This window comes from Oenanthe melanoleuca, chromosome 13 (genome assembly GCF_029582105.1).
Source record: "Oenanthe melanoleuca isolate GR-GAL-2019-014 chromosome 13, OMel1.0, whole genome shotgun sequence".
NCBI classification, from domain to species: Eukaryota; Metazoa; Chordata; class Aves; order Passeriformes; family Muscicapidae; genus Oenanthe; species Oenanthe melanoleuca.
The window spans coordinates 593328-617254 of NC_079347.1; the positions used below are offsets into that span (position 1 = coordinate 593328).

Below are 23927 nucleotides of genomic sequence, written 5' to 3' on the forward strand. Positions count from 1 at the left end.
TGCTCCCAGGGGAGGGGCCGCCTGGGCTCGGCTCTGTGGACTGGCCTTAGTTTTTTTCCCTTCTTGCGGTGGCTCGCTTGGCTCTGGCTGCTGCTGTTTGTGGCTCTTGCTGCTAGTAGTAGTAGTTCGTTGCCTAGTTTGTTAGTTAGCTGTTTTTTTCTTAATTTTTTGGCTTTATATTGCTTAAATTATTTGTTTTAGCTCGCTGTTGTTTAAGGCTTGCTGGCTGTTTTTTTCTTTCCTTTCTCTCTCTCTCCCTCTCCCTTCCCCCCACCCCTCACCTCCCGAGGATCAGCACCAGCTCGCTCCAGAGGAACCGTGCGGCTGCCTCTGGACACCGGTCTGCCTCTGGACATCGGCCAGAGAAGCATCTCGTCCCTCTAGTAAAAATCGAATTGTCCACATCTTTTTTTTCTCTCTCGGTGAAAATTTTTTTGTTATCTAGATCTGTGCTGAAAAGTGTTTCCCTTGTATGTGTCAATAAATAGGTTTTTTCCACTTTTCCCCCCCTGAGTGAAATATTTTTTCTTAAGTCCAGTAAGATAAAGAATTGGGAGTTTATTCCCTAGAAAGCTCTTCTGGGGGTTTTTTCCCCTAAGGTTGTCCAAACTAGGACACACAGTAACATATGCTCCTTATACTTCTGCAAATGTTTTTAACACAAAATTGTTCATCCTCTCTTTCATATGGGGAAAACAGATATGCCCAAAGTCTTATTTAAAACCCTCTCTTGCCTTATTAGTATTTTCTAGGTACTTTAATATAACTTTGAGCTATGGCAATTGAGGTGCATGGAGGGAAGGGCTGTAGTGACTCAGGTGCTGCCATAGATAACTGTAGGTTTCAAGTGCAGATATTCCTTTTTCCATATTATATAGTATGTAATAACTGTGAATAGTTTTGCAGTTATTCTCATAATATTTTTAGAAATTATGTTTTTATGGGATGGAAAAAAAAAAAAGATTGATAGACATAACTCTTCAGGGAGTAGTTTTGCACAAAGGAAGTAGAATAGCCCAGGATGGCTTTTTACAACCAGGTTTTTATGCTAAGATTTTATGAGTAGTATAATTCAACTGTATAAGTCTCATTTGCTAAAAATATTTTGAAAAGTTTATAGTGTCACAGGAGTGGTAGAGAACAGGGAATTTGAACAGAAGGCAGTAAGAAACCATGGGAAGATAGTTTGTAAGGGTAGTGCAGAAGCAATTTTCCTCAATGAATTACAGCTGTACAGATCGCTGAGAAGTGGAGATAGCCTTGCCCGCCCAGTGAGGTTGGGGGTTATAAAAGTGTGGGTTAGCTGGTTGAAAATAAGTTGGAGCTGCAGAGTCTGCTGCAGTTTGGGATGGAGTCTGCTGGCTGTGCTGTGAGGAGGAAGGGATGTGTGGTTGTGCAAGGGACAGATGAGGTGAAAAGATGCTGTGTGAAGGACAGACAGGGTTAGGCAGCTAGGTAAAGAGCAGCTTGGAGTTAGCCAGTTATGCAGAAGGGAGAAGGAGGGACGGAGTCAGTGCTGTGTGAAGCTGCCTATGAGGGAAGGAGTCAATGCTGTGTGGAGCTGCCTGTGAGGGAAAGAGTCAGAGTTGCCAGAAATAAGTCTACTTGAGAGAAGGCACGTAAAATTTTTCATAAAGGACTGATGATGGTGTCAGTCTAGTCTGTCTCAACATAATTACTACAAGAAACAGATATGGGAGATACGAAGGCATGTGCTTATTTATGAGGCATGGTAGCAAAAACAGGAAGGTAAATAGCTTTAACTGCATGCTGTGAAAGCAACGTTGAAGATGAAAAAAAATCAGGAATGATTCAGAATCAGCACAGTAGCAAATCCCCAGCACAATTTGGATTTTTTTAGTTCTGCTTATTGGTGCCCTGAATTTCCACACTGACAGAGAGCTAAGGAAAAAAGAGCCATGCCAAGGTAGGAATTGAGACGATATAGGTTAATCCCCTACCTCATTCCAGTAGGCGACTCTCTAACTTTTGCTGGGAGAAAATATTATTCCATGTTCAAATGATTGGTTATTCTCTTTCTTTGTGCAGCTTCACAGTCTAAACTCTCTTGCCTGGGAATCAAATTTCCCAAGGGTTTCCATTCTGTGTTGTAGTGTTCACTGTGTGGGAGTTAGACCTATTAGAGCAATTTAATGTGTAGTCTGTTACTAGCAGTATTTGGGGTTTAAATGACAAATTGGTAATTTTAAAGAATAACTGAAATATGTGTGGGACTACAAAAATCACAGTGGAAAGGCTTGACTCTGCTCTTACTTTCTTTTTATTTAGGCCCCTAAAGCAGATGTACTGAATCGGGGAACTCAAGGGGGTTTTAAACATATTTAGTAGTTTACAGGCTTTCTGCATGTCTGTACATGCACTTCTGTGCACAAAGTCTTGCACATGAGGTGCTGCTGCTGCAAAAGTTCACACCAATTCAACCTGCTATGGTGAATGTGCAGTTTTCCAGTGAAACTTCTTTAATTTACAGTTGGGCAAAAAAGGGCATTTTTCACAAAAGTCTTCCTACACATAAGAGAACAGCTCCTTTTTTTGCAGATTCTATTATAATTGTGAAAAACACGGTTCACTGTTTTGGGAGAATTAGAAGGCTTAATAAAAAGACAATAGGAGACATACATAAAGCAAAGAGTTAAAACAGCCGGGTGCTTGGCATGCTGCCAAGGGCACACTGCTGCTTCGGGAACACCCCTTTAAATACCTTTTACAATCCATCCATTTGTTACATATTCATAGACCTTCATGCATAGCCAGCTGTTTCTGGGAACTGTTTAGCATGGCCACTCCTTGGGTCCACCTTTTTAGAGCATGTGTGTTTCTTGGCTTGTGGTTTTATTCTTCTCCTTATCCCTTTTAATTTGGGTGGTGGTCCAGTTAGTGCGTGTTGATAATTCTCTTGTCAGCTGCAGGGGTCCCCATCACATGTTCACGGGTTGTTATCTTTGACTAAGCGGGTAGTTTAAGCACACTATCTCTAAAAAACTTATGTCTGACTTTTACTATTAACCAAGACTATATCCATATAGAAATGCTATTTTAACATTATACATATAGCATTTACCTTGCAAAGAGCCAACAACATGTCATGCATTCATAACATAATCAATTCAATTTTGAAAATGACCTTCTATATTAGATATTTTGACTGATGTTTCAGACCAAGAAGCCAATGAGTTATGTGTTTGTACTTGCTATCAGGTATAGAATATCTACCATTTTTAAATATAAGGACACTTTGGGATAATACCTGACTGGATACTCCTGCATTGTGAAAAGAGCTGGTTTTGTGTTTTAATCCTCATTTTGGTACCTTAACATCAGATTTAGTACTGCATTTGAAAAGAGATTTATGTGATCATAATCTCAAAATGCATCTTTACATATCTGGAAGTCTGCTGGTGAGGTATCTCAGTGAGCAGGTGATATTTAAATTGTTGCTGGCATCTGACCTCTTCTGAATACTTATTCTGAGAGAAAGAAAGATGGGCAGTTATTGTCTGATTTAATGAGAAAATTTCTCTTCCAATCAAATCAGTTTCATCACCAAGATGGAGTCAGGATCTGGTGCAGTATTGCCACAGGGGAAAGGAATGGGAAGAGGGTGATGAGAAATCTAATTTTAATTAGGCAAGTTACAAAATACCATTTCATAACCCCTATATGCATAAGCAGACATCAGGCTTTTTTCCTTTGACATGTGCACGTGTATTCCCTTCTGGTTTTGGGGTGCCCTCCCTGTCTCCAACTAATTATTGTGTCAGTATGCTTTGGGATTAGAGTCATCGTTCCTTATTTCTTGTCCTTTCCTGTGAACTTGCTCATGGTGGGTGTTGGTGATCTTCAGCGGTAGCTGGAAACACAGAGATCTGAGCTGCTGCCACTGGCATGAAGGACCATGGGGATCCAGCACTTTCAAAAACAGCTGTGTTTATAGAAAGCTGAAAATATCCCCAAATTTACTGAGATGTGTGTGAATGGAACAGGGATGTTTTTCTCAAAGATGCAATGGCAAGTCATTTAACTGTGCCCAGGGGTGAGGCTACTGGGCTAGCAGTCCCCATGCAAGTTTTGAAGGAGGGTGATAGCACCAAATCTGAAGTCAATGCTGCCATGAAGCTCCTACTGTACTTCAGTAAATTTTAAGCTACTTTTGCCATCAGTGTGAAGCCCCCTAGGCAGGGAGTCTGGCTCTCCCAGGTCTTTTCTACTCCTCTTTAAATTTTGCCTGCTTGACTTTTGCTTGGAAGTTTGTGTATCATCATCCATTTTCTTGGCAGGAACTGGAATGTTAAAAAGGCTTACTTATAAATCTAAGAATTTTGTGTAAAAGTCTCCTAAGATTTGGTTTATAGCTTTGACTGTTTGTTCTGTGTAATGCTGCGCAAACTGAAGGTATAGATGAGTTTGTAGGATGAGAAACTGGACAGGATTCATCGATTCAGCACCAGGCAGTGTCTAATGCTTTCCCCCAGCATTAGTGGTGCAGTCAGACCCTGCTTTGGCTGAATGCCAAAGCCACAGGAAAAATGAAAGTGAACTGCAAATTACTATTCATTAATGATTGTTATTCTAGTGCACTCACACTATCCAAATGCCTGTGCATATATTTAAAAGAGTGCCACTGTCTCTCAGGAGAAGAATTAAATTCACTTGTTCTTTGCTTTAACTGCTTCTGTAAAATTAAATTTGGGATGCTGGCTTTGCAAGAGGAACATTATCTCACCTTTCATAAATTAAATCCTTGGATTTGTATAGAACCTATGGGAAATAATTATATCAACGTGTGTAAGATCTATTCCTCTCCTAACAGGAGGAGAATTCTCTGAAATTTAGATTGGTGGGATTTTACACTGTTTTCCCAAAAAAGAAATAGTTTAATAAGTGAGAGAGAGAGACATCTACAAAGGCACGTCTTCCAACAAAACTGTCATATGTATGGGTCAAAATCACTATTCCTTGGGTGAAAATCCAGGCTAACTCCTTTTGTGTCAGTGTATTTAGGAGAACAATGGTAAGATCAAGGCATGGCCAAATTTTCAGGTAGTGCCAATGTGGGAATTGAATATTAGCATTCAACTTAATACAGTGGTCTTAGTTCAGATAGGGAGTATTTTTAATGCAATAATCTTTGTAAGATCCCCTTGTTTTTAAAGCTATTTGCATTATAACGTATTTATTCTTGGTGACTCTTTACTTGCCTAGAGATATATAATTTTCTCTTTAGTGTGTCAGTTTTCTGAAGCTGGAAAAAACGTAATTAACATCCACAAATGGCATTTGTGTGCCCTGATGGCATGGAATGATATATGTTTGCCCAGTTTTTATATGCAAGTTTTGGGAATGTAGACTGGACACTCAAATTATGAATATGGACTGATAGAAATTGAAAATTATCTCAAAGGAATAACAGGTGCATACCAGTTTCTCATTTAATCTTTTGAGACAATTGAGGGAGTTTGCAATATGGCATTTGCTTGTTCTGTAGACCTAGGCTCTTGCCCCTCAAACCTTTGACCCTCTTTTGAGAGATTTGCTTCAGGATGGGCCAGGGGGCTGGATCATTCTCACTCCTGAAAGTCCCTGGGATACTAGAAATGCTTAAAAACTGAAGCTTGCGGGGAGTCTTCTGAAGCGTGTGATACAAGGTGAACTTTTATCTTGGGGTACCAATTGTGGGACATGATTTGAACCACAAAGGTTCATAAGGAGGATCAAAGGTATCAAGCAGGATGAGACAAAGAGCAGTTTTTGAGTTGCAATAAAGGGGAAATTCATTACTGTTCTCATCACAGGAAGAAAAAAAAGCCTATAGAAGTGTTTCCTTCCATACAGATACTAAGAAATTACTTTCAAGCTGATTCTTCAGCCAATACCAAGGCCCTGCAGCCACGTGTATCTGGCTGATGTATCTGCTGGTTCGTACAGTGGGTCTGTGCGCAGGGATTGGATTCCTCTCACTGTGGAGTATATCGTTAGCCAGGATCATAACACCCTGCTGTAGTTCCAATCCCATCCAATCTTGTGAGTCTTTCATAATGACTCCTTTGGTCTTATTCTGGTTGGGAAGGTTGCTTTTGTGTACAGTGTAGCACCCTGTGGCAGAAAAAAATGTGTAGCTCTTCAGTGCTATTTCTTTCCTCTGAGGACACAGATCTTTGTCTGCAAACATCCTTTCTTTTTATATGGTAACTTGTAATATTTTTTTTTTTTTGCTTTTTCAGAAAGTGCAGGGACTGTGCTGCTTTTAGTTCTTTATGCAATTTTTGTGAAGAAATTGTAAATATGATTTAAATTTTTGAGAGAATCCATGTATTCAAATGAGGCACCAGTAAGGTAATGGTGGTTAAGGAACTGAGACTCATTTGTTGTACATCATTACAACAAAAGATTTGTTGTTGTTCCTTGCAGATGAAGTCACTGAACTATGATTATATTGCAGAAAATGAAATGAGACAAAAATAAAAATACAATGAAACAAAATTTTAGATATCTTGAGGGACACAATTATTATTGACTATGTTTTATATTATACATTTTACAGAAGTATGATAATTTAAATTATATGTCCATGAAGAAAAAACTCTCACTGATATCAACGTCGTTATTTCACTGCTGCTATTATATTCTTTTTGAAGTTTCAAGTCGGCAAGAAAATGCCCAAAATCATATTTTAATGATATTTTGAAAAGATAGAGTAAATTTGTTTAAATACCAGCTCCGAAAAAACAAATGTCATCTGGGAATTTATTTTTTTTTACTGTAACATTACTGGTGTTTAATATAATAACTGACATGGTCGTACTCTATGCCCATGGAAATAGTGAGGCATGCAGTCCTGAGTTGGTTCTGCTTTCTTTGAAGTTCCAGTGCTCTAAATACTTTTTTCCTATTAAAAATTAAAATACAAGGAAATATGGAAACAGTAGTTACAGGGAGACAAGTGTGACTATTTAACTAGAATACACAAAAGTGACCTTTACGTCCTGTTTTTCATTCAGAATATCACAGCAACCTAAGAGGTCTTGGCGGGGCTGTTGGGGTGGGACTGGCACGGTGGCTCCCGTGTCTCCTGAGCATGTGGAAGCGTTCAGCAACTGCCCTGCCGCTTTACTCAGCACGCCATTAAGGAAAGGCTGCAATAGCCACGTGTTTCTTCCTTGCGCCTCACGCCAGCAAGTGGGAGTGGATGTGCAAAGGTTGGTGTGAGAGAGGTGGTGATATTACCTTGCTGCAAGAAAATGGGGGGAAATGAAGCTTGAGGGCAAGGTGTAGGGAATTAGAAGCCGGTTTTGTCCCCAGCTGCCAAAAAGTTTGAGCTGCTTTGTGCACTGAGTGTCAAGACTCTATGAAAAACTGCCAGAGGATCAGACTCTTAAATGAGCGTGCCTGCGAGTGCATGAACAGCGGCAGGACAAGGGGCTGGAACCCCCTCTGTAGGCCGTGGGAGTTGAGTCCGTTTCATATGCCAGAAATCTACACAGCAGAGATTAATGAAAAAATATTCGCTTTCTGGTTTGCCTTAAAGGTGTTGATTGGACCCTGCATGTCTTTGCTGCAGTGTGCTGGGCACTTTGCAAAGACTCTGCCCTGGTCAGTAAGTGCAGGGAGGAGACCTGGGAAAATTAAATTGAATTGCAGGTGTGGCAGTGTTACTGGTGTCATGTGGCCAAACTGTTCCTCAGTCTATTTCTGCAACTTATGTGAACTTAGTAACACTGTTAATGTGTGAACATTCACTTATAAATATTTGTGTATATGCAGTTGTCTTTTGGTTTTGTAAATCAAGTGAAGAAAAAATGGGGTTTTTAAGAGATGTGTGTTTCAGCAACAGATTATTTATTTATGGATTTTAGTATTAATTTATTTAAAAGCTCATACTCCAGACAAAAGGTCTGGCCATGGTGGATCAGATTTTTCTGAAGGAAAATTCTATTAAGTTTACTTATATCACAAACCATATCAAGTATTTTTGTCTAGTTATTTCACATTTTATTGCCTGAAAAAATAGCAGAACTACTTGTGTCGATGCAAGAGTTGCAAAGATGCTCAAAACTTTGCATGAACATTTTGGGATGTTCTGAAATGTATTTTCCTGACTTTGTAAGGTCACTTTGGCTATTCAAAGGATTATATAAATCTGAACTTCCATTACTCCAACCCTTTGTTCACAGCTCCATCAGAACTTTGGAATAGTTTCTCAGAAGTAACTTATATGAGAGCCATAGTAATTGAGGTCAGAGGAGCCATATGTTTGATGAACAGTGCTAGAAGCTGTGTTAAGTGGTCAGCATCCATCTGGAGATGATGTTTTATCAATGAATAATTAACTGTGCACTTACCTCTGATGATCACTGTTTTGGAGAAGAGCCTTTGCCTACTGAACAGACTTCAGCAGTTTTTCCTTCTAAAAAGGGTTTTGAAGAGCTCCTTTTATGTTTCATGAAGCTTTATCCCTATTCTTTGTTAGCTAGCTAGTTTGGGGGCAGGGAGAGGTTTTGATTAAAAACGGAGTGAACACACGTTGGAGAAGGAGTTCTGGCTTCCTGCGAGCCGGTGCAGTTGAGAGAGGATAAACTACCATATTCTTTATCATCAAACTGTTCTTCTAGAGGGGAAACAGGTTGATGGTTTCTAGGTAAGGCAAGATTCATGCATTCTTTTGCATGCAACCAGGCCAGTGGGGGCACGAGAAGGCACATGCTTTCCTTTGTGGTGGGGTTATCTATTTGTGTGCTCTTAATGCAGCCCATTCGAAGCCTTCCTGTAACTAAAGCTGATTTTTTTTTTTCTTAGTGCTTGTCTGTCTCATGCGCCAAACATCACACTTAGATTTATCTATCTTACTATTCTTCATATAATGTGATTTGGTCTCTGAAACAAAATACACTGCTCATCTGTCCTGACAGAAGTGGAGGTGTGGGGTATGTGTGTGCATGTGAAGTCAGACATAATTTATAAATTTTTTCTACTTCATTGTCGCAGTGGGAATTGCAAGAGGAGAAACAAGAGAAAATACATTGTGCTGCAGTATGTGTATACTTGTACTACAGTGCTGGAAACTTTTCATTTGTCAGTAATCATGGGCTTACTTAACTCATCTCGATGCCAATTCTTTTTATGTATTTTTCATATATACATAGCTCTGTAGAGTATTATTGTATAATTTCTTAGTTCCAGTACTTTTCCTACCTTGTTAGACAAACACATTGCTAGAATCCTGTTCAAATCTTGCTTCTTCAGTGAACCAAGGCTATTTCATTTTCCCATGTATTTAGACATAAACAATGTGGGGCAATAAGCAAGGGGGAGGCTTCAGTAGGGGGCTGAATCAAGAAGGGGAATTATTTCATTAATTGGGGATTCTTGTAAACTATTATAATTTGCTAAGCCTATAAAAGTGTTGAAGCCTTGTATCATGTCTGCATTCTTCCATAAGTGCACCTGGAGGACCTTCAGTAAGTGGTAAGTGCTTTTTATAATTTTTTTATCATTTTAATCTTGTTTGACTTCTCATTTTAGGGCTGATAAGGCATCAATCTAATGAAAATAGTATACTTGTGTTTTGAACAGCTTCATGTTTAAGCATGCTTTGTATCCTGTTAGCTTGCTGTTCACTGCCTGTTTTTCGCTTAGTCTTCTTTCTAGATTTTCTGAAGTTTTCTCAGTAATAGGATGGCAAACTTTCAGCTTATGTAATGTTCTTCACATTCCAACTTTAATTCCTGCTAACTTATTTTATACTTGGTAAACACATTATGTGCCTGTTTTGCCTGTAAGGAAATCTTGATCTCTGAAAATTCTCGTCTTGAAAATTACCTTTTGAATGAAGGAGCTGGGCAGTTTTTGAGGTGAAATTGAGGTGAATGAGATGACATGCCTTCAAACATCTGCTTCTTGTAACACTCATAGAGTGAGTAAATAATGTGAGCTTCAGGACAGATATATCTTAGAGTGACAGAATAAATTGTGCTACACATTTCCAAAAGGTAATTTTTACGTCAATTACTTATTCCTGTAGTAACAGTGACAGGTGCAAAGCAAAAGCAAATTCTTTTTTCCCTTTTTCCCTTTTTCCCTTTTTCTCTTCCTTTCCTCTCCCCCATCTCCCCTCCCTCAAGCAATTGTCATGAAGTTCTAGTAACTAAGGGTCTTTGAGGGGCTATAAATAATCACTTCTGGTATCTTACAGTAGTGAAATATGAAGCTTGACCAACAGGCACTGCTTGAGCTATCTTTATGCAAATACTGCACTTCAAAGAGAAGTCTTCTTATTACCGGTCATTTCCCATAAACCTTTCATAGCTGCAAGGCAATAGATTTTCTTGTATTAATGCAAATAGAATTCTTAAATAAAACAATGTAATCAAGTAAAAATAAATGTAATGACTTGCGTTTAATATTCTAGTTAGAGTCCTTACAAATCAGGCAGAAACATTAGGAAAAATTGATTACACGTGTGTCAGTAGTAAATAAGAGAAGCCTGGATTACATCCAAGCCAGGTCATAACTGATTAATATGAGTATCTGGCTATATGTCTTGCCTGAATTCTGATGATTTTAAGATTTTGCTTATACCAGTGTAGAATGCATACTGATGTATTTCAAAACCTAGGTCAAGCTTTTGTGGAAATTGATGCAAAAGTATTTGTTAGCATATTTTAATAGCCTGCATACTACTTTAGATATTGTTTGGTGTTTGCTAATCAGTACTTCTACCATTTCCCGAAAGTGCTAGCTCTAAGTGAAAACAGAACATATTAGAGCGAGATGTGCTTTTTAAAGTTCTCAAAATAACCACGGAATTGTAAAATAACATTTATGAAATGTTTGTTGCACAATAGGGCAATGCAGAACTTGAAGAGGTTCAGAGTTAGTAAGGGTTTCTGTATGGAGCAAAAGTAAGTTTCCCTTTGCAATGTCTTTGAGCTTGGAGCCTCACAGTACTACTGCTTTGGTGATTTGAGATCATATGGGAATTCCCATGTTGTGGAAATTTTCTGTTAAACGATTTAGGTTGTTTGTGAAATATGGATAATCATAGAGAGCTGCTGTAAGTCTCCTAACACTTGTGGTCATGGTTCATTTGTTGGAGATCAACTGCAGCATCATGAGAACAGGTGAAGCCCACTCTTAAAGAAGAATGTGGGAGCTGACAGGCTCCCTGGGGCCACTCCACTGCTGGCCATCATACAGCTGCTCTGCCATCAGTGCAGCTCAGGTAAGACATCTGTGGCTGTGTGTTTCTAGCAGAAGTGGTGCTTGCATGGTGTGCAAATGCAGCTGAATTGTTAGACCTCAGTTTGGTGCATTTGTGCTGGGCAAGGCCCGAGCTGGCTTTACTCACTGCGTGTATCCCTCGTTTGCCTGGTGTACTCAGAGCCTACGTGTTGCATATGACAAGGATCAGCTCCATCATTAAGCATCACAATCTGTAATGCCAAAAAGCTGGGATGCAAGTGAGCCCCAAAGAAATTAAATGGGGTGCTCAGGGTCAAACAGTGATTTTTCTAGATGATGACAAAAGGCTCCAGATACTGGTTTTATGTACAAGTAATGAATTGGGAGGTTACTTGTTCTGGACTTTCCATCAGCAAGGCCTGTTCAGTTGCCTCTGTACTGGGTGCCATGCTCACTGCTTGAACCAGAGGAATAGCTTCCCCAGATCCACCCTGAATTTCCACACAGTGGTCTGAATAGCAACATTTGTCTCCCTCTTATTTATTTTAAATAATAATTAGTGTAGCATAGCTGATTATGCAATTGCTGTTGAAGCAGTTTGGCTGGATTGCACTGCATTTAAAAAAAAATTCCTCTCTTTAACATTCTCTCCAGCGCTCTGTCTCAAGGTTTTATCTATAAATAATCTTGACCAATTTACTTTTACTCTATTATTGTGAATGCTTCTGTGGATTAAGAGAATGTGTCTAATGTGATAGATATGGATTGTAATCATTCAGTTGATATTTCCTCAATCGGATTTCCATTAAAAGTCATAGTTGGCCTAATGTAGGACCGTGGCAGTGTGACTGGCTGGCTGAAAGAAGGGACACAAAGGGAGCCCAGTGACACAGGAAGATGAGGTGGTGTGGTGTAGAGCTGCCCGAATCAACTGCTGGTTGGGAAGATGTGTCATACAGGACATTAGTGAAACTTGCAGGTGGTATTGAATTGGAAGGCATTGGAACCCCGCTGAAGAGAGAGAAATTTAAGTTATCAGTGACCATGAGAAAAACAAGAGGAGTATCTACTAAGAACTGTTTCAGTCTAGGAAAAAAAGTATTTCTGAAGGAAGGTTATCACATGTAGCGCTGAAGAGAGAGAAGAAAGCTTGGAGATAGAAATAGAGAACTAAAACTGCAGTGAGACACCCAGTGACAGCATTTCTATGTGTTGCAACCATGAAAAAGCCATTAATTCTGGAAGCTGTTTCTGAAAATACCCTTTTCTGAACAGGTCATTAACTGATACTGCAAGGCATTACTTATGCTGCGCAAGCTCACATAAAAATCTAGGGTGGAGGGGGAAATGAAACCTGTATTTTATAGTGGTTGGGTAATACAGCCTGACATGCTTCATTCATGTAGTGCCTATGGAGCTGGCTTTTTGTCTACTGAAGCTTACATGGTGCAATGACTGGTTGTGTTTTCCTTTCTTTTTACAAATGGAAAAAGCATAACAAATGTTTGATTTCTTCTTTACTGAGTTACTACTTTACTAGAAATGTTTCTACATAACTTGAAAACAATAATGAGGCCCATGCAGTCACTAATAATAATAATAATAATAATAATAATAATCATAATAATAATAATAATAATAAAGTAATCTTCATTATGAAAGAGGAACTAGAGAGATACGTCATGCCCGTGTGACATGTAAGTCTGTTGCTGGCTTGTTGCAAACCCCTGTCTGGAGTAGCATCAGTTACGGTAATTTCTATGCAAGTTGAAAACTTTGTTTTGAGCGCAAACACCTGATGAAGAATTCTCAGGGAATATATAAATAAATGTTAGAAATTAGACATATTTTTTTTTTTCTGTGCTTTATGGTGTACTTTGGGCAGCTGGTGATACCTCCACATGCATATGGCCATAACAAGTAACTTGTCAAATACCTGTTAAAATACAGATATTATAAAACTCAGGCCAGCTTTATGTGCCAGTAGCAGTTGAGTTGTTTTTCTGATGGCAGTGAATGTGTTATTTGCAGCTTCCTTCACTGGCTGCTGGTGATTAAATTTCTAATAACCACAAGAAGATCTTAATTACGTTTGATCTTTCTAGGCTGTTTTGATATCAAGTGAACTTTTAAAAAGCCACAATCATCTTCCAGAGAACTAAATATGAATTTAAATTCTGTCTTGCAATTTTGAGCTGACGTTTTGGTAGTTGCAGAGAAGAAGGTACACAAAAATAATATTCCAGCTGTAGTGGGGCCCAAGGCCATCCTTGTGCAGTGCACTCATGTTAGACCACTGCAACTGGGCAGTGCCTTGGAGAGCCTTGCTGCAGAAATACCTGTGGCCAGAAAGGAGAGGGGAATTTGGGGTGAAGGGATGAAGGACAGAAATGCCTTTAGCAGGGCTGTGGCTGCTGTTTGCAGCTAGGCTGTGGGCTAAGTAGTGCAAGTTCTCCTAAATTTTATGCTGTGTTACAGTATCAAATCTGAATGTGGTACTTCTGGCACTGTCATTCTGGTTCTAAAGTGTTTTGATTTGTATCGAGAGTTATTCTGAGATAAATGTATCAGTAATATCCTGAGCTGTTCCACTGTTTTTGTATGTTCACAGCACTTAACCTTGTACCAGCATGGACTAAATTTAAGAAATAAAAGAAAGTATCATGTCATCATGATATTTATTAATAGGACATTAGTGACATGTTGCAGTATCTTGGGTGAAATTTTTTGTAATGCTAGCTAAATTCACAAACTATTTGCAAATATTACTGACTTTGAAAAATGTTCCTGCGTTAGCTGGGACAAACTGATATGTTTTACTGATGAATTCTGCTCTCCTGAGAAAAATGAGATGCAGTAATTCCAGCAAGGAAGAACACAGCATATTTCAGAGTCCTTGTCTAAGACAGTGAGGTGGTTTCTCTTGATACCTCACCCACAAAAGTATGCCCTACACTCAAGCTAATTGTTTTGTTGAAAGTCTCTAATGTAAATACAGGATAAAATTTGCATTGCCCACTTTTTTTGGCAACCAGCATTCTCAGAACTGATGAATTTCCAGATTTTTTTTGCTTAGGCTTTGGTCTGAGATGTGATTAGTTAGTTGTTAGTCGTACTCTATTGGTTTTGCAAGCCCTGAAGATGATCTGTTAGCAGTTACTCAGGGAGACAAAATTTCTGTAGGTCTGATGTTTTGTGGTTTTTGTTTTATTTTTTTTAAGGGATAATTCAGCGATGGCTGGATATTCAGCTTTCTTTGTTTTGGAGGTTGATAATGTGCCAGAGCTGCGCTGCACCGGTGTTAGGTTCTGTTATTCCTCAGCTTCTACTAGTCTGAAATATTTGTTACTGTTTCATATGAGTGAACACCGTCATATTTGCTTTTTAGGAACTTTCAGCTGTATTCTAGAACCAAGATACTTGTTGCATATTGCATATCAGTTGAAAATGCAGGTCTAGGCTGCTTGCTGCCTAATCATGCCTGAGAAGATGCCAGTGGGATCCAACAACCCCAGAAAGGCTGACTGGTACAGTCCTAGTGTGCATGTTTGTGTTGCATCCTTATGCCACCAACATAAGGGGTTGTCAGCATTTGCCATATGCAGTGGCTGCTCCTGTCTTCCTTTTAGTAGGTCTTTTACTGTGAAAGTGACAGATCTTGTGCCTGTCTTTATGCTCTGAAAATAGATTAAAAGGTTAAAAGCAAATTGATGTCCAGAGTCCTAACTATCCCACCTTAATAGGAGTTTTGTACAAAGTGCTCCTACAGGATTCAACCTAAAGTAGTGCATGATCCATGGGTCAGAGAAAATCAAGGTCCTGCTGGCTGCATCCTTCTGATGATGGCTGCTCCATCCCCCTCACCTGACATTCTGGTACAGCTAGGTCTCCAGGAAGCCGAACTATTTTTTTTTACATCTGTTAATATTTCATAAGCTAGAGGGATTGTTACCTGGCTGAAAGCTGAAGCCATAAAGACAAAAGCATAGAAGAGACAACCTGTTTAGTCTAGCAGAACAGTATTGTGAGATTGGATGAAGTGTTTCTTACTTTATGACAGATTATCACAGAGATAAATATGAGCTTGGTTTCTGTAAACATGGCAGGCTTTGTTGTTGTCATTTGTGCAGTGAAGAAAGCAAGGTCATGTCTGTGATTTGCTTGTTCAAGCTTTCAGCTTGGGCTGGATAAGTGAAATGAGTAGTAACCCAAGAGAGGGCTGCTTTACTGAAAGGCAAGCTGGAGAGAAAGCAAGTAACAACTTTAAGAACATGTAAGCTAAGTTAACAGCCCATGTGCAGTGGCAGTGTTGCTCTGTTGGATGTGTTAATCACAGCACTCCTGGACCTGGAAAGGCCTTTAACTCATAATAAACAGACACAGATACTTTGGAATTCAGCAGTAAAGTCTAATGCTATAGAAAAGACAAGTTATGTTGGTCTGTTGTAGTGTTTTTTTCAATAACTCATCAGCGACAGCATAAATACAGGATAGAGCACTTAACTAGGCTGTGGGAAAAGTTATATTAATGGCAGAAAAAATAAAAAGGAAGTATTAATTATAGTGAGCAGCTGTGGTACATCTGAAGCTGCATATTATCTACCTCAAAATAGTGATGAAGCTATAATACAACATCTAGTTTAAGTCTTTCCATCTCCCAAGGGAATAAATTAGAAGATATTAGAACCAAAATAACTCTTTGAATTCTTTGGAGTTGCCATCATTAAACAGAAAGTGAGAGTGAATATTTAATTACATATGCAGTTGGGCTGGAAAACATGGGCTTTTACAGCTTTACTGCTGGTCAAGACTATATTCACTGGAAAGTGATGTTTCTGCCTGGCAATCTGTCAAATTCAGCCTCCCAAAAGACCTTTGGGAAGGTTTGGGTTAGTGAAGGTTTATCAGATGCAATTACAAAAAGAATCAGAAGATCAAAGAGCAAGACTGAGTGCAGTGTAGGAGAAAGCTGCAAAGCAAAGTTGAAGGGAGAAAATACTGAAGAAAAAGTTTAAAAGCTTGTATTTTTTTTCAGGCACTGAAAGAACAAGAGGTCACTGAAAAATTCAGCAGGACTTCAAGAAGCAATTTATTGACAAAAGCAGCAGATTTCTCAGATTTGATGAGTTCTCAGCCTCAGTGCTCGTGTTCATCTAGCAAGGTGGAGGTCAGATACCACCTTGAGAGAAACCTGCCATGAGGAGGAGGAAATGCTGAATGGAAAATGTTCCCTCAAGATCAGCCAAAATGTAATGAACCTGTGATGTCTTAGTCTTCCAGGAAGACAGCTGTGGTGAAGTGATGCTTTATTAACATTAAGAGAGCCAATGATGAAATAATTTAGGAAAAAAGTAAGATTTTTCTCTGACTGCATGTATGCTCACCCTCTGCACCCTAATTCAGTGATTCATGTGTTTTTACATTTGTAGGCAAAGCTGATTGTGAGACTAAAGGCAAAGCCTGGCAGTAGCAAAACCTCTCAGTTGTATTATTTATCTTGCTCATCGTCCTGTGTGGTGCTCTCTACAGCTCAGCCCCGTGTTCCTTCCTTCAGCTGCTTTGGAACCTGTTGAATTCCAGTTTCACTGCTGTCTGAGCTTGGGCACAGGGTGCAACTGAGTCACAGTGAACACTGGCAATATGGACTTGAGGTACCATTAGACCCCGTCCTCTAGATTAAGCCCAAGATAAATCTACTGTCAGATATTTGGATGCTGATTAAGTGAAGGAGGAAAGATATGGTATTGGTGCATGTGAAATAGAAAATATTTATCCAAAAGTAGAATTTATCTAAAATTGTTTCAAGTTTGCTGCTTATAATGGTTGGCTTGCTTACGGAGTTTGTTTTCTAGAGCTGGACCCCTTCCTTTCCCAGCTTTTGAGCTATGTTGAGCATCTTGCAGAGCCAGGGCATATAAGCTCTTTGTGGAAAACAGCTTTTCTCAGCAGTAGTTAGTCCTCTATTCTTGTAGGCCATGAATCTCTGCAATTTAGTCATCCAGTGGAGAGATTTGTTGCTTGTCACCAAAGCAGTGAGTGCCTTCTCAGGCTTATCTATGACATGACATATTTTATATATGACATTCCTTTAAAAATATTACGAATGTTGGATTGGGTGTACTGGTGGAACAATTTCAAATGTATATGCTGCCACTGTTCTCCTTTGCTGCTGTCTGAACCACATGTTTTCATGTGTGAATACTTATGTTAATCCATGCCCTGTTAATATATTAAGTATCAATTTGCATAAACAAGGTTGTTGAATGCTATAATTTAAATGCTAGGCACAGCTTTTTTGGTTGTGACAGGAAGGTATGAAAAATAATTGCAATAAAGAAACAACGAAGAAAATGCTTTTGAATGGGTCTATAACAACCAAAACACAAGTTCTGGTGTTGTAGACTGAGAGAAGATCAGTTCTCTAAGACGCATGGATTTACTTGCAGAAAGGTTTGTGTATTTTCCAAGGTAAAAAGAAATTAAATTATCAGGAATACTTCTAATTATTTTTTTTCCTGCTGCTGCAAAATGAATTAAATTGTAGCTTTATAACATCTATCCCATGAAGCCAACTTGTGAATCAGAGATGAGTGGCAAAGCCTCTTTCTACTTGGCTCTTATTTCAAATGGAGAATTCCAGCATAGGTCAGGCTTAGTCCTGGCACAAGCCCTTCTTTGGTATCAGCTCAGTGGTGGAAGAAGTGCACATGGGATCTGTTCAGTGTTCAGACCCTCGGCTAGCCAGGTTAAACTTGAAGGCAGTTCCTTCTGGCCTTTTGGGCTAGGAGCTGACTTCTGCATGGATGCTGGGCAGCACTGGGAACACACAGCTGTGTGACATTGCTGCGCTGTGCTCACTGCCTGGAGCTGTGAGCAGCTGTGCCAGAGCTCTGCTTACGAGGGTGAGCCTGCAGCTGCATGTATACATGTGTTCATCTATGTCCAGTTTCTAGAACAATGGCAATACATGTGTTTAGGCACATCTTAAGTGTGTGACAAAGCATAATCTAAATTGCAACTTGGAATCTGAATCTTCAGGTAAATGGCAGCAAGGAGAAAAATAATCAGGAGGCTCAAAAAAAAAAAAACTTCGTTCCCAGTAATGTGTATTTAAGTGAATTTTAAAAATTTGTGCCCGAAAAGTAGAGAATATGCTCAATTGTTTGTGTAACACTATCTCAAATTTCAGCTATTTATAAAATTGTCATTATGACTTTACTCAGAATTTTACCTGGTAGAGTAGGGCTTGTCCTGGTGAAACAGGTATTTCTTTTCTTTTTACTCCTGTTTTTTCTATCTCTTCCTAAGTCATTGGCAACAATTCCTAGTTATTGCAGGACACTGTTTTGTTTAGATTGCCAGACCCATATTAGAAGGCTGGGAAAGGTCAGTGCACTCCAGCAGATGATTTATTGTAAGAGGTCAGGTGAGTTGTAGATTTAAATAGCCACAGCAGGGACAAATAACTTTATTTGTGTGTTTTTACTCTTCTGTATTTTGCAGAAGTGAAGCAAGTGATTCCACAAAGATCAGAAGCAGTGAATCTTCATTCCCATTTTTTCTCTCTGGTGTTGTTCAGTGCATTTGGAGGGTTTTTTATTTTTCATGTGAAAGGTCAGGGCAGTATTAGTCTCTCTCGTGTAGTCTCGTTAAAGAGAAAACAACATGCTTTTTAGGTTTTGAAATGGTACCAGAGCCTGAATTTCATAGGGGAAAATGGTTTCATGGATAGTGCTGTTCTGTGTTTGTCAAGTTAGGTTTGCAGCTTTAGGTTAAACCTGACATCTGCCTGTCTTTCTGTGCCCCTGTTCATACACAAACTTACTTGCCATTTGTGGCTGTGCTGGGGAGTGGGTTGCTGTGTCCAGGGGCTTCTGTAAATTGGGGAGGGTAAAGGTACAGCACTGGTAGGTACTCCTCTGCCCTCGAGCCCTGCAGAGCCCTCTGCCCACCTCTGAGCCTACCTGAATCGTGTAAACTCATCTGGGCTGCTTTCAGGGCTTTTTCCACTGGATTAATGACATCTTGCTGCCAATCTTCCTAAGAGAGGATTGCAGAAGATTTGTTTCATGTAAACTGGTTATTAATTTTTTTTGCTGTTGTTGCTTTGGCAAGAATGAAATCTAAATCAATGAGTAAGTCTGCTGTGGAAGCCAACTGGAGGGAATCTGAAGAAAAAACAAGAGCTGACTGGAATTTACTGATCTGCATGTAACTTCTGAGAAGTTATTAATTAGCTTCATGCAAAAACTGCCAGTCTGTAGTTGTCTAGGTAGCTAATGTGGGCTCCATGGTATGGCAATGGTTTGTGTAGCTTTTCTTTCACTGAGAGGCACCCCAGTGACACCCTGCTCCTCTGCAAAGATGAAAAGATTCCCACTCTGCAGGTTAGCAGCAGTTAGCAGTTTTACCGAGGAGGGATCTATGGAATGTTAGTCAATCACCCATTTTCCAGTATATGAGTAAAACCCTGCAAGAAATCCAAACAGGTCAGACAGCCTCTGGAAACCCTGTGGTTGCTGTGGTAGATAGCTGGAAGATGAATGCCCTGTCTCAGTGTCTGTGTGGTCTGTGGATCAAAATGAGTCTCCTGTAACAAGTAACAGAATTTGTATACTACTTACACTGATCTAAGTATGGCTAAACTTCTTGGACTCCTGGAAATATGTTCTGGATGCTGATAGAGGGGAAAACAGCAAAACCAACACATTTTCTGCATGTGTGAAAAGTGCTCGATAGACAAGAGATGGATTTTGTTCCTTTTGTCCATATATATCTGTTTGGGGACTGTGCACGAGATGTGGGAACATTTGACTGATCTCTTTGTCGATGTGGAATTAGCAGGGCTCCCTGAAACATGTGCTGAGCTTCTCCTACCTGCAGCTGAGGGTTTGGCCCTGGTAGCACAGCAGGGAAGCTGCTTCCCAGTCAGCACTTCTGTGCCTGAGATAAGCATGGCTTGTTCAACTCACAGAATCATTTTCTATAGAAGGTTTGGATTGGAAGGGACCTTAGAGACCAACTTGTTCCTACACCCTACATCCTACATGGGCTGGGGCACCTTTCACTAGACACTAGACTTTCACTAGACTTTCCCAAGCTCCATCCAACCTGGTCTAGAACTTGCACTTTAAAGGTGATGTATTACAAAAAGTTGTTCCTCCATCTTGAAAATATACTCAGATGAGTAAATTAAAAGTAGTGCAGACATTCTGACATGGATATATGCAGCTGTTTGCTTTAGTTGGGGTTATTTCACACATTAATGCGGTGCCAGTAGTGGAAGTAGTGCCACAATATGTCTCAGGGCTGTCTCCACCCTTCCATTGGTACATCTTGAGATGGAGTATTTTTAATTAGTTGTTAACTCAAATCCACTCTGGATTGGTGTATTAAACAGAATTTGAAAGTATCAAAAGTACCAAGAATGTGATTTGGGGAGCACTTCAGCAGCAAGATAAAAGTTGTTATATAATTGTAACAGTAGTAATTCAGTCCACCTGCTAGCATGAGAGGAATAGCATATATCCCTTTTATTGGAAGCATTCTTCAGTTGCTGTGACCTTAATGTGATTTCTCAAACAAAAATGAAGATGGACTTACAGATGGAAATACTCACTGGTACTGCTTAGAGACTCATTACAGAGATGCTGCAGTTATTCCCCAAAAGAGGTATTTTCTGCAAAATGCAGAAATCTCCATATCTGTCAAGATTTTTAAGTGTCTTAACAGTGTATTTTTCACTTTATATCATTATAGCTCTACATAGTTCTGCCATGTAGGAATGCAGCTGAATCTAGATAAAAATTGGCATAAGAAACAGATTTTTTTTCCTAAATCTTTTTTTACCAAAAAGAATGCTGTTTTCCTTTGATTGGAGGAAGGTTGGATTTGGTTCTCATTAAAATTCCAGGATTTCATAAGTCCTGAAAACATTTATTTGAAATGTCAGTGATTTCAACAGCTTGGGAGCTACCTGAAATTATTTATTTTTGTGAAACACGGTGTAAAACAAACCATATTTTGTCCCATGGTTCTCATGGAAAGGAGGTTTCAGTTTGTACATCACACTGCTATGCTACTTTCTCAGTCATCCCCAGTCCCACTTAATTTACATTACTTGTATATATATGCTATGGTGGTGAGCTTTATGCTACAATTTAGTCTTTGTTTTAGTTTGGTGAATGACTTTAGTGTACTGACTGCTGGCAGAGGTGTCCCAGACCTTGTGGTTTCCATAGGGATGGTGGAATTTCCCATGTTTGCTTAGATGCTGATAAGCAACTGCCCTTCCTAATGTGTGGAATTACTGTAGCGAGGTATCAGGCACAGTCTGGTTTTGGTTGGATATTCAGGGCAGGTGCCACATCTGAACTTCAAAGCCTGTTTATGTCCACTCTGCAGCAAAGTCTGCTCCATCCTGCAAAGATGTAGTATAGTTCAATTCACAATAACAAATCAAAATACTGCCAGGCAATCTGCTAGACTGATGCTAATGTAATGAGATGCACCTTTGTGTTGAAACCAAGCTATGAATTTACTGCAGACAGGTTTACAGGCAGAGCATTAGTACATCCCTGATGTACTTTTGGTCCTCTTTTACCATATCTTATACAGGATGCTGACTTAAGTACCCACACACTACAACTGTGCATTTCATCATTACAGTCAGAGCTCAGGCAACTTCTAATCTCTAAAGGAAATACTCTGAAAAATATTCACCTCCTCAGGTAAAGGGTGTCCACCAGCACTTGTTACATCTTAAAGTGTTCTTTCCTAGGTAGATACATTTGAATTATCATCTTTTGAGGAAAAAGAATTCCTGTCTGCTGTGGCTAATACTCTAGTTTTTTTCAGTGTTTACAATGCCTCTGTTCCTATGAGGTCTTGGCTTTCAGCTGTGAAAGAGAATGTCTGCTTTTTGAGCTGGGGGTATGGAATTCTGTGCTCATCTGCCTAGGTGCAGACATGGTCCCTCCTCTTGTCCCCATTCTTGTATATTTGATTCATACAAATAAAAATGTGTAACTGCTTATCCCCATGATTTCTTAGGGACCTGTAAATGCTGATTTTCAGCCAAGACAGACCTTTTATTTCTTTCAAGTTCCAGAGAAAACTTAATATTTACATTTGTCCTTTGTGTTCATATGCCGTACTGTTTCAAGGAAACAACAGTGCAGCATCAGGGGTGCAGTTTTGTCTTCCCAAATTACTTTCTTCTTGGCTATCTCACCATATGGACAGCCTGATCTGTCACTCCCAGACTGAGCTCTTTCTGCATGGCTGAGATCCAACTGATGTCAAAAGGAATCTTGAAGCCAGCTACTTTCAAGGTACTTCTTGATGTAAGGAATTTGTAGGCTGGTGGGGTCTCTTCTTCCAAGTAACAAGAGATAGAAAAAGAGGAATCGGCCTCAAGGGGAGCTGTAGGTTGGGTATTAAGGAAAATTCCTTCACCAAAAGGATGGTCAAGCACTGGCACAGGCTGCCCAGGATAGTGGGAGAGTCACCATTCCTGGAGATATTTAAAAGTTGTGTAGATGGGGAACTTGAGGAAATAGGTGTCTGGTGGCCTTGTGTGAGAGACTGGAAAGAGTGATGTCTCAAGACATTTTGGGATACATGTGTGCAGGGGCAGGCCAGGCAGTGCCCTGCCCTGTGCACCCCACTCTGGCAGTGGCTGCCAGTCCATGGCACACAGGATGCAATGCCCCATGCCCAACCTCTGGAGCCCCTAGCACAGCTCCTGAGCAGCCAAATGATCAGAAGCCCCACTTGGGGGAAGGGCTGAGGGGTATTTTAAGGCCAAAGTGCATGAGGCACTCATATGTCTTGACCATACCTCCTCTTGGAATTTCTGTCGGAACACCACTGGAACCCAGGAGCTGGTAGCTATACATGTATTTTTCTACACCTCTTCTGTCTTTCTCTCTTTCTCCTAATTACCTCCTCTTCGATTTTTTGCGTAATTTAGAATCAGACAGGCTTAAAGTTTGCCACACTGAATGGGCCTAGTTAATTCTTTTCTATTAATTGAGTGTTGCACTAAACCTTTTGCCAAAGTTACTCAATTTTCGGAAGTTGCCAGTGAAGATCATTTTGTTGTTTTGATCTCTTGAGAATATCTTGTCAGCACTTCTCCTCTGTGTCTAACTCAGTGTATATGAACAACCATATGCCCTTTTGAAAACCTCATCAACCCAGTTGTTAGAGACATTACACTTTGACAACACTTGATTTCTGCTAGCGGCAGTTTGCCTAGATTGAAGACTCCAACATCTTGAAGACATTGGCTACAGCCAATGTCATCCTCCAGCCTTTGTTGAATGCATGAGTCCCAAGAAAGTGATTTTCCACATGTGCACTGTAGCCTATGTAATACTTTGTTCTGTAAATGCAAGTAAAATATTAATAAAATAAATATTTGAATTTTAAGAAAGCTTAAGAGTCTCACACAGCTGTTCAGTGCCTGGTGCAGATCAACATAGTCTGTGGCATCCCTGTCTGGAACTGGACAGCTAGAGAAGCAGGGACAGTGGGACCTCAGCTATGGCCAGCCTGGGGGAAGGAGAGGGGGCCAGATGGAAGACAGGAACTGTTGCACAAGCCAGGACAGGCTCCTTCCACTTTGACAAATGCACCTGTGTGCCCCCAGTCTTGGGCAATTCCCTGCAAACTGATGTGTTTAATTTCAGGACTTGGGTATTTAAATAGTACTTTCCCCCAGG

At 39.9% G+C, this 23927-nt stretch overlaps 1 protein-coding gene across 1 annotated transcript in view; it reads left to right on the top strand.

Annotated features, from left to right (window-relative positions):
• The window catches only part of LOC130258692 (Kv channel-interacting protein 1), a 236706-nt gene that overhangs the window by 59899 nt on the left and 152880 nt on the right, over nucleotides 1-23927 (top strand). The gene's annotated exons all lie outside the window — the stretch shown is intronic.